The sequence below is a fragment of the Nicotiana attenuata genome, unplaced genomic scaffold (assembly GCF_001879085.1).
Source record: "Nicotiana attenuata strain UT unplaced genomic scaffold, NIATTr2, whole genome shotgun sequence".
Taxonomy (NCBI): Eukaryota; Viridiplantae; Streptophyta; class Magnoliopsida; order Solanales; family Solanaceae; genus Nicotiana; species Nicotiana attenuata.
In genome coordinates, this window is record NW_017670807.1 from 27,751 (window position 1) to 37,677 (window position 9,927).

A 9,927-nucleotide genomic window follows, 5' to 3' on the forward strand; every position below is an offset into this window, starting at 1 on the left:
TCCCCGTTTGTGCTTTTTATACGTGACTGTGTGTGTGCGTTTTTGTTAAGAGAAGCCATTGAAATGGCTCTTCTTCTCTTGTGAAGGAGACGAGATTCAGAGGGGGGGGTCTCGTATGGTGTATTGCGGCTGATGGGGACTGGACCGGGTGATGTTTGGGCCTGGACCAAGGTTGGAACTGGGGGCAGGTCAAGGGCGTTTGGGCTTTAGCTTAATCAAAGTAGAGCAGCCCAAGACCAGGTCTCTTTTTTTTGCTTTCCTTTTCTTTTTGTTTCTGTTTTTTTTTTAATTCTAATTTCTTTTAAACTAAAATTAAAAATGAAACAAAAATTAAATCCTAAATCAAATTGTCTTACCACATTGAATTAATTAACTATAACTAACAATTATCACAAATAATTAAAAACCAAATTTAAAGGGGAAACTATCGAAATTCCAAAATTAAAATTAAAAACAAAAGTAGACTATTTTTGTGATTTTTGCATTTTTGTAAACTTCTAATTACTAACTAATTCCAAAAAATATGTAAAATTTAAACCCTAAATGCAAATGCCAAGTATTTTTGTATTTTTTATTAATTAAAAATGCACAAACAAAATGCAAACAATTAGCAGAAAATGCCACGAAAATTCACAAAATTGCAAACACTGAAAGAAATTATTTTGTTTGGAATTTATGGGAGTAATTCATATAGGGCAAAAATCACGTGCTCACAATACCTGTACTGTTATTATATGGATTTGGACTGTACCTTTTTGAGCTCGTCACTACTTTCAGCCCAAGGTTAATCCGGTTACTTATTGAATACTCGGTTGTACTCATACTACACTCTGCACTTCGTGTGCAGATCCAGGCACTTCTGGGCACGGAGGTTTCTAGACTCAGTGCAGTTCTGCTTGGAGATTATTGAGGTAGTTGTTATGACGTCCGCATACCTCGACTCCTTAGTTTATTTTGTACAGTTCTATCTTTCAGACAGTTGTATAGATGTTTAGATTGTGTTGACACTTAGTAGCTCATGTACTCGGTGACACCCAGATTTTGGGATTTTTTTTTTTGGTGTGGTTGAGTCGCACTTTGGCTTATCGGGTTTATGAGGTTTTTCACTATTAAACTTGTTATATCATGCTTCTAGTTTAAAATGTGAATTTTTCATGTGATTGTAGGCTTGCATAGTAATACAGTAAGCACCCTCACGATAGGTTGAGATTTGGGTCGTGACATTACTGTATCGCCTTTAATTTTTACAACTGATACATATGTGATAACTTGTTTCCCCGTAGATTTTGACGATCTTTTTAATAGATTATAATGCCATAAAATTAAAAATTAAATTATATCTCCTAAGATTTTGGTAATTGATTTTATCTCCTAAAATTTTAGTAATTGATACATATGGATTAACTTATTTTTTGCAGCTTTAGCTATCTTTTGAATGGATTTTTAATGCAATAAATATTAAAAAATGATTATATCTCCTAGAAGTTTGGTAATTGATACATATTTCAAGCAAAAATTACGTTCATTTTATTTTTGTTTGGTCCTCTCTTCATCTTATTAGTAGCTCGAGCATATCAATTAGTGCAACTTTGTGGGTAGTTTCACCTGGAACTAAGATTTTAAAAGATAAGTACACTTTTTATTAATAAGAAAGAGAACAAATGATTAAAAAAAAAGACACAAAGAAATTGACTTACCTAAAATTAACTATTCAGACGTGGGTGAGGGTTGGTTTAGGTTAGTTAATTTTATTTTTAAAAAATAAAACAAAAAGTATGTTCATTCATTAAAATTCAGACAATATTATCGAGAACAGTAGAATAAAAGTTAAAATAAAAAATATTTCAAGAATAATAAAATATATATCTTCTATTATATTAGAAAGGAGAGTAGCATACAAAAATATTAAACAAAGTGCTAATAATTTTTTTTATAAACAATGCAATAATAATACTAAATATTGGATAATATAATAATAAAATACAAAAGAAAAAAGTTATTCGATGACTATATAAGTCTTCTTTAATTTAATAGAGATTCTGTTATTAGGTATATCGTATTGACAAATAAGACGATAATTAAAACTTATTATAGCATACGATCTAATATGTTCAAACAAGCCCAATTATCATTTAATTAAATTTAATTAATAGTTTTTAATATTAATCGCGCATCGCTCAGGTACGACTACTAGTAAACAAAAGCGTGTTGTAAGTTCAATATAAACGATCACTTGTCACTGTCACGACCCAAATCCACTACGGGTCGTGATGGCGCCGGACACCGTTGTCAGGCAAGCCAACTAACTCATCCATTAATTTCTCTTTTAATAATTTTAAAAATCTAAGGGTTTTACTTCCATTTTTCATATACATACAACCTCTCTTTCAATTCAAATGAAGAGATAACTAATAATACGCAACTTTCAAAGAAAAACTATCCCAGAACCCGGTGTCACAAGTGCATGAGCAACTACTGATAAGGACAATAAAATACAAATGTCTGTCCGAAATATAGTGGACAGAGAATAAATAAGTAAGGTACTGGAAGGGAACTACTCTAGTTGCGGGTCGTCTCAAACAATGCAGCTCACCAAGTCCCCAAATCATCCGTGCTGCTACCAAATGTAAAATATACCTGTGCAACAAAAATCCACAGAAGTGTAGTATGAGTACGTAATCAACGTGTACTCAGTGAGTATCCCGCCTATCCCGAAGGGGTAGAGACGAGATGGCCAATTTCGACACACACTAGAGGTCAATTATCAATATTCAATAATGCGAGGATAATCGTGGAGTCATATAGTAGTTCTAGTTCAGGAAGCCAGGAAACACAAGTAAAACACCTTCAACAATAATCAAGGGCTTCAAGATTTATTCTTTATTATCTTATCAATTTATTTCAAGCCCTGAAGGGCCAATTCCACATATAAAGCTCTCAAATGACAAATAACATGCGCAAATCACGCCGAGGCGACGACCCGCTCCAACAGGAATGTAAACTGTGCACTGCCGAGGGTCGAGCGGCACGAACCAATAGATGCATCTATTTAAATCTGCCGAGGCGTTCGGCCCGTTCTACAAATAAACACATATCCTGCTCGCGGATCATCCATGCGACGCAGGTACACACAAAATACATGCTCAAATAGCCAATTAAGAATTTATCGAGGATAATTATTCAAATAGTCAAACTTCTCTTTTTAACATTTCAAGAAAGTTAATATTAAATCTCTTTTTAAATTCCTTTCCAATTCAAGGTGGTTTAAACAATTCAAACTATCAATGGGTTCACAGTTAATCCAAGTATAACATGTTTTTGGGTCCTAGACTATCCGGACAATAGCATAATAGTAGCTACGCACGGACTCTCGTCACCTCGTGCGTACGTATCCCCCACAAATAGGAGCACATAACCAATTTAACTCACCTATGGGGTAAATTTCCCCTCACAAGATTAGAAAGGAGACTCACCTCGCTCCGAAGACTCATAACCGGCATTCAACATTCTTCCGAAGGCTTGAACCGACGCACAATGCACCAAAACTAGCCAATTAACGACAAACTAATGAGAACATGCTCAAATACTTGTTAGAAATTCAAATTATACAGATTCCCAACTCCGCTTAGTGTAATGACCAAAATGCCCTCGGGCCTAGGTAACCGAAATCCAAAATTTCTCGAAGACAAAGGTTACCCATGACCTCAGGAACTCAAATATATATTTTTATCCTAATTCCATACTCAAAATCGTGGCTAAATTCCAAGAATATCATTTTCTAGGTTTCCACCAAAAACCTCCATTTTTACACTAATTTTCATGCTTAAATCCATACATAATTGATGTATTTAACTCAAAAGTGATGGGGATAACTTACCTTTATATAGATGACGAAGTTCCACTTCTGGAGCTCCCTAAATCGCCCCAAGCCATGAACCAAATGAGAGAAATGACTCCATGCACGATTTAAAACAACCTTACTGCCTCCAGGTGTTCCGTTTCTGCGGTGCAATTTCTGCTTCTGCGGATGTCGCTTCTGCGACTATTTAACCGCTTCTGCGGTTTGGGCATGAGGGAACTGACCGCTTCTGCGTTCTGGGGGCCACTTAAGAGGAACCGCTTCTGCGGTTTTCCTTGGACCTGGCCCCTTCCGCTTCTGCGAGCTTTTGACCGCATCTGCGGTCCCGCTTCTGCGGTCCAAGAACCGCAGATGCGGTTATGACAGAAGCAGCAAATCTCAAGCCTTCCCAAATTTCACTTTCGATCCGTTAACCATCCGGAATCCACCCGAGGCCTCCGGGACCCCAACCAAACATACTAACCAATCCCACAACACATTACGGACTTGCTCGAGGCCTCAAATCACATCAACCAACGCTAAAATCATGAATCAACCCCCAATCCAAGCTTTATGAACTTCAGAACATCCAACTTTTACTTTCGATGCTTAAACCTGTCAAATCACGTCCGATTGACCTCAAATTTTACACACAAGTTATATTTGACATTACGGACCTACTGCAACTTCCGGAATCGGATTCCGACCCCGATATCAAAAAGTCCACTTCCGGTCAAACTTCTCAAAAACCTTCAAATTTCTATCTTTAGCCAAATGGCTCCAAAATGACCTACGGACCTCCGAATTCACTTCCGATCGCGCCCCCGACTCTAGAATCACCATACGGAGCTATTCACAGTCTTAGAATCCCAAACGGACATCGATAACACTGAAATGCACTTCAAGCCAAACTTATGAAATTCCTTCTAAAATGCTAACTTCCACAATAGGCGCCAAAACGCTCCCGGGTTATCCAAATCCCGAACCGAGTATACGCCCAAGTCCGAAATCATCATACGAACCTACTGGAACCTTCAGATCCTGATTCTGAGGTCGTTTACTCAAAAATCCATTCCTAGTTAATTCTTTCAACTTTAAGCTTCTCAAATGAGAATTCTCTTTCTAAATCAACTCTGAACTTCCCGGAACTTAATTCCGACCACGCGTACAAGTCATAATACCTGAAATGAAGTTGTTCATGGCCTCTGACTGCTGAACGGAGCACTAGGACTCAAAACGACCGGTCGAGTCGTTACATTCTCTCCCGCTTAAACAAACGTTTGTCCTCGAACGTGCTGAGAACTATGCTGGAGTAGTCTGAAATCACTGTTTAACACCTCGTGCACCTTCCCGTGCTACCACAACTCAGTTGAGCACATCAGCTCGATCAAATTTTGAAGATATTCCCTATTTATTAACGCAAATAAGCCTTAGGGCCCAATTCCAACATCCAGAATTCTATGCTCGACCTGCTTTCAACATACAATCACCAAATCGATCACTACATGCTTTACCCAAACATGACTGCATATCTTTGCTGAATTCGCACTTTCCCTTATTTTACTCACCGGATCACGATAACATTTTCTGTTCAACTTAGTCGAAATTCCACGAATCTGGTGCTCCCATTGCACCCCATAACATAAACAGGTCTTACTCCCACTCTTACAACACCGCCACAATGGAAGAGATGTGAAGAAATTCATAATCACTGCCGAGTCAATCAATCATTGAGTCTATACTTCTAGCAAGAAACATTACCATATTCTGAAACAAGTGGAGATCTTGCTCTTTAACATACTCTATATAGTCAGATTGCACTGATCCTGATTCCAATGGGCTCACCTCACCCAGTACTAACTGCTCAGGCCATAAGCCACCCCGGACATAATCAAAAGTCTCATGTGATACCACAATGTGCCAATAGGCTGCCATTTTAAAATGCGATACAAAAAGAAAAATGAACTCTGAAAGGAATTATCTAACTCCCGCACTAATACGGACTTCCCTTAGAAAATAGGAAACAGAACACAATAAACAGATATGGGAAACTATACTGAACATTACGCTGTTGCGGCGTGCAACCCGATCCAAACAACATAACCATGGCGGCGTGCCAACCGATCCAAACAACATAACCATGGCGGCATGCCAACCGATCCAAATAACATACCCATGGCGGCGTGCCAACCGATCCACACGTAGAACTCACATAAGGAGATATACATCGAGCTAAATTTGCTCATTACAACAGCATACCAAATATCGGTTATAAGCACGCTAAGTGCATAATACCATCTCTAAGGGAACATATAGCGTCATAAGCTACAAAACTCAAGCACAACTAGGGTGCGATATACAGACTGAATCTCAAGAGCCATCCTGTTCATAGTACATCATCTCTGCACGGATCTTCAACACATAAGAAATTTCTCAAGCCGTCTCGCAACTCTCACGGCGCAATGCATCACTACATGGAATATCTGACAACGAAATAACACCCTGACTACCCCATAAGGAGCGCATTACTAAAATGAACACAACTGGCCTGACATAGAGCCCAAATTCACATTTACACCCATCCACCGACCTCAAGTCGATCCTGATCATATCAAACTAAGCCAATAACCTTTCAAAGGTCCATACTAATTTTTTTTTCCTCTTCTCATAACACACAAGGACCACCATCATAACCGGAGCGAACCTCCACAGTCCATAACCCAATAAACAGAGTGCCCTCCGGGCATAAATTCTCAAATTAATGATATTACCACAATCTTCATACTTGGTCTAGATCTTAAATCAGTCAAGTGACTACGTGCCACATTTATGAAACCTGTGGGACACTCCCCCACAATCTACCATAACAATTTACTTGGTCTTACCTCCAACCCACCGACCGCACTAACGCTGAAAGCGATCAAGAATCATTAACCAAGATACAAGCCCCCTTTACCAGGCACCAATCTCAGGGGACGCTGAAGACAATGCCAACTTACCTTAAACGCCGAAGCTCCTTTCCTGCTAATCCGAGCCCGTGACATCCTTACCAGCACCAAGCTGCAACCTTGATCCTCACTTTGAATTCCCATGCTACTCACTGCACCAATGTGCCAACATACGATAGAACACGATTTTTAACATTAACATTTTAACACTTCATCATATAAGAACTTTTCATTTAACTCACTTCAGGAGAAACATAGCAACGCACGGGCGAATACTCATAATCGTAAAATATGCAACCATCCAAGTAGCGGTCTAAGCCACCATAGCCCCTTCTGGAATCTGCTTCCACACAACAGGCCATAACAATAGAAGGCCTCTGAATAACATCATTTGCGGCGGCTGACAAGCCTGATACGTGCCATCACCAATCACTTACATAACTCGATCACGCTGCAGAAACTGACTGCCAACACCAATATGCCAAATTCAACTATGGCCAATCAACTACCTTCTTCCAATTTATCCTTGATTGCCTTAAAGATATCACTGATTTCTTCCAGCACATAACATACTCCCTCTGCACTCATCCTGAGCGACCTCGAATCACGAGACCATGCTGTCTCAAATCCCATGAACTGACTCATATCTCTCAAATGCCATACCGCAAGCCAAAACATCATAGAACGTCCTGAGTCTCCATTCGTAAGCTGCTGCATAAGCTTGATTCTCAACTGCGCCTATAGGCTCGAAATCATTAAGTATTATACTTCATCTTTTGAATTTTCACTAGGACCGCTGCTGAGAGCCACCCGCTCTGACTTGGCCCCGAATATAATCAACTCCATAAATCTTATAACACATGAATACCCTCTCGACGAGGCACTCGGTGGAATCACTTCCTTGAAACCTGCATTTATACAAGGCATAAATCCTGAATCCTTCCCCAAGTCTGAACATGGGCCAATAAGGCCAGTCATAACATGCATTTCAACAATCCCTTTGCTCAGTTCATCTCTTATGTTCTTTTCCCGTAGCTAGAATAACCCATCAACATACTAATAACCAGAAACCTAGCAAGCAATCAACTCTGCAACCCTATCACAAGCGGTGGGACTCTCCCACTTAGCTTGAAGCCATAATTTCACCAATCTGGAACTCACTCGTCCTTTTAATCCCTTATAGACATAACTTTGCACAATCAACCGCCAAAATTCTTGAGATCTCTCTGTAAAACCCCTTTCTTATACTCTAAATCATCCACCACATTCGCACGATCGATTCCTTCGCTACATACCCGATAAGATTCTTCGCAGAAGCCTCGCCAACCACGCGACTGCTAATCTGCTCACTTGGCTAACCCACCTATAGAAGGCTCTCCCCTGGCATCTTCCAACACTGCTGCACAGGGTACAATTACTACGACATCAATGACCCTTCCTGAGTCTAAGCTCACACTCCGGTTGCACCGGTCCATTTTACCCATTGTGGACATCATTGAAATGTGCGACAACATCATCCCAATTCAAAGCCATGCAGCATCCTTCTTCATTTAAGNCAACGCGTTCGCGATTGGGAGGATGCGAACGCGAAGGAGAAACACTGGGGGGTCCAGGATTTTTTCTACGCGAATGCGTGAAAGCCCACACGAACGCGCTGAAGAAAGCTGCAAGGCTACGCGTTCGCGAACAGTTGAATGCGAACGCGAAGAGGAAAATACTGGGGTCCCAAATTTGGCTTACGCGAACGCGTGATGTTGTACGCGAACGCGATGAAGGAAATTCTGATGCTTCGCGAACGCGGGAGAGAGAGTGCGATCGCGAAGAAGGAAATGACTGGGCACCTGTTGCAGACTTTTCTGCAACTTTTCTAAGTTTTAAAACCTCCCGGAACACCTCCGAAACACTCCCGAGCCCTCGGGGCTCCCAACCAACCACACACACTAACTCGATATCATCTTACGAACTTGCTCGAGCGATCAAATCGCTAAAATAACATCAAAATCAAAGAATCAACCCCCAAAACTCATAATTTTCATTTCAAAGTTCATAAACCTTCAACTTTAGCTATTTAGGTCCGAAACACGTCAAACGACGTCCGATTTCGACCAAATTTCACAGGAAGCGCTTAACGCATATTTAAGACCTGTACCGGGCGTCGGAACCAAAATACGAGCCCGATACCTATATTTTCTAACTCATTTTCATTTCCATTTTTCCTTATCAATTTCAGAAAATAATTTATCAGAAAAATTCTTTTACCGGGGTTCTGGACCTCGGATTTCGACTCCGGGCACATGCCCGAGTCCCATATTTTCCTACGGACCTCCCGGGACCGTTACATCACGGGTCCGGGTCCGTTTACCCATAATGTTGACCAAAGTCAACTATATAATATTAATATCATAATTCACCAAATTTTTCACAGAATTCATATATTTTAACATAAAAATTTTCCGGCTTCGCGCCCGGAGTGCGCACGCAAATCGAGGCAATCAAAAGTGAAGTTTCCAAGGCCTCGGAAGCGCGAAAAAAGGGATAACCACAGTGATGACCCTTTGGGTCGTCACATTTAATTAGAGAAAAAAATGTATATTGGATGGAACTTTGAAATGCTTTATAAAAATATGATATGCACATTCCTAATGTGTATCTACTTACAAAAAACAAAAGTACGGAGGAAAAGAGCTGAAATAAGCAAAACCTCTATTTTCAAAATTATTTGATTTATATAATATAAATTTTAGTGGATTTTGATATCCTGAATATTATGATAGATTTACTACGTAGTAATTCAAGTAAGAAAAACTTTAATAAGATTAGTTTTAATTGATTTCAAAGTGATAAATATTAGGAAAAATAACTATTTTATCCAATATAAACTCTATTTTAAAAAGACGAATAACATTTTGCTAAGGTATTGGATTTTAACTAATTAGTTAATTCACATACTTAATTATTTATTCTCAACATTAAGAAAAGTATTATTTTTTAAATTCAAATTCGTAGTATTAGTACATCACAAATTTCAATTTGTTTAACTACATCTACACTAATGTTTAATCGTAACTATACTTTTTTTTTTGGTAACTAGTCTTATTGTACGTGCGATGCATGTATGTTCTGCGTCTAGATCGGAAGAGC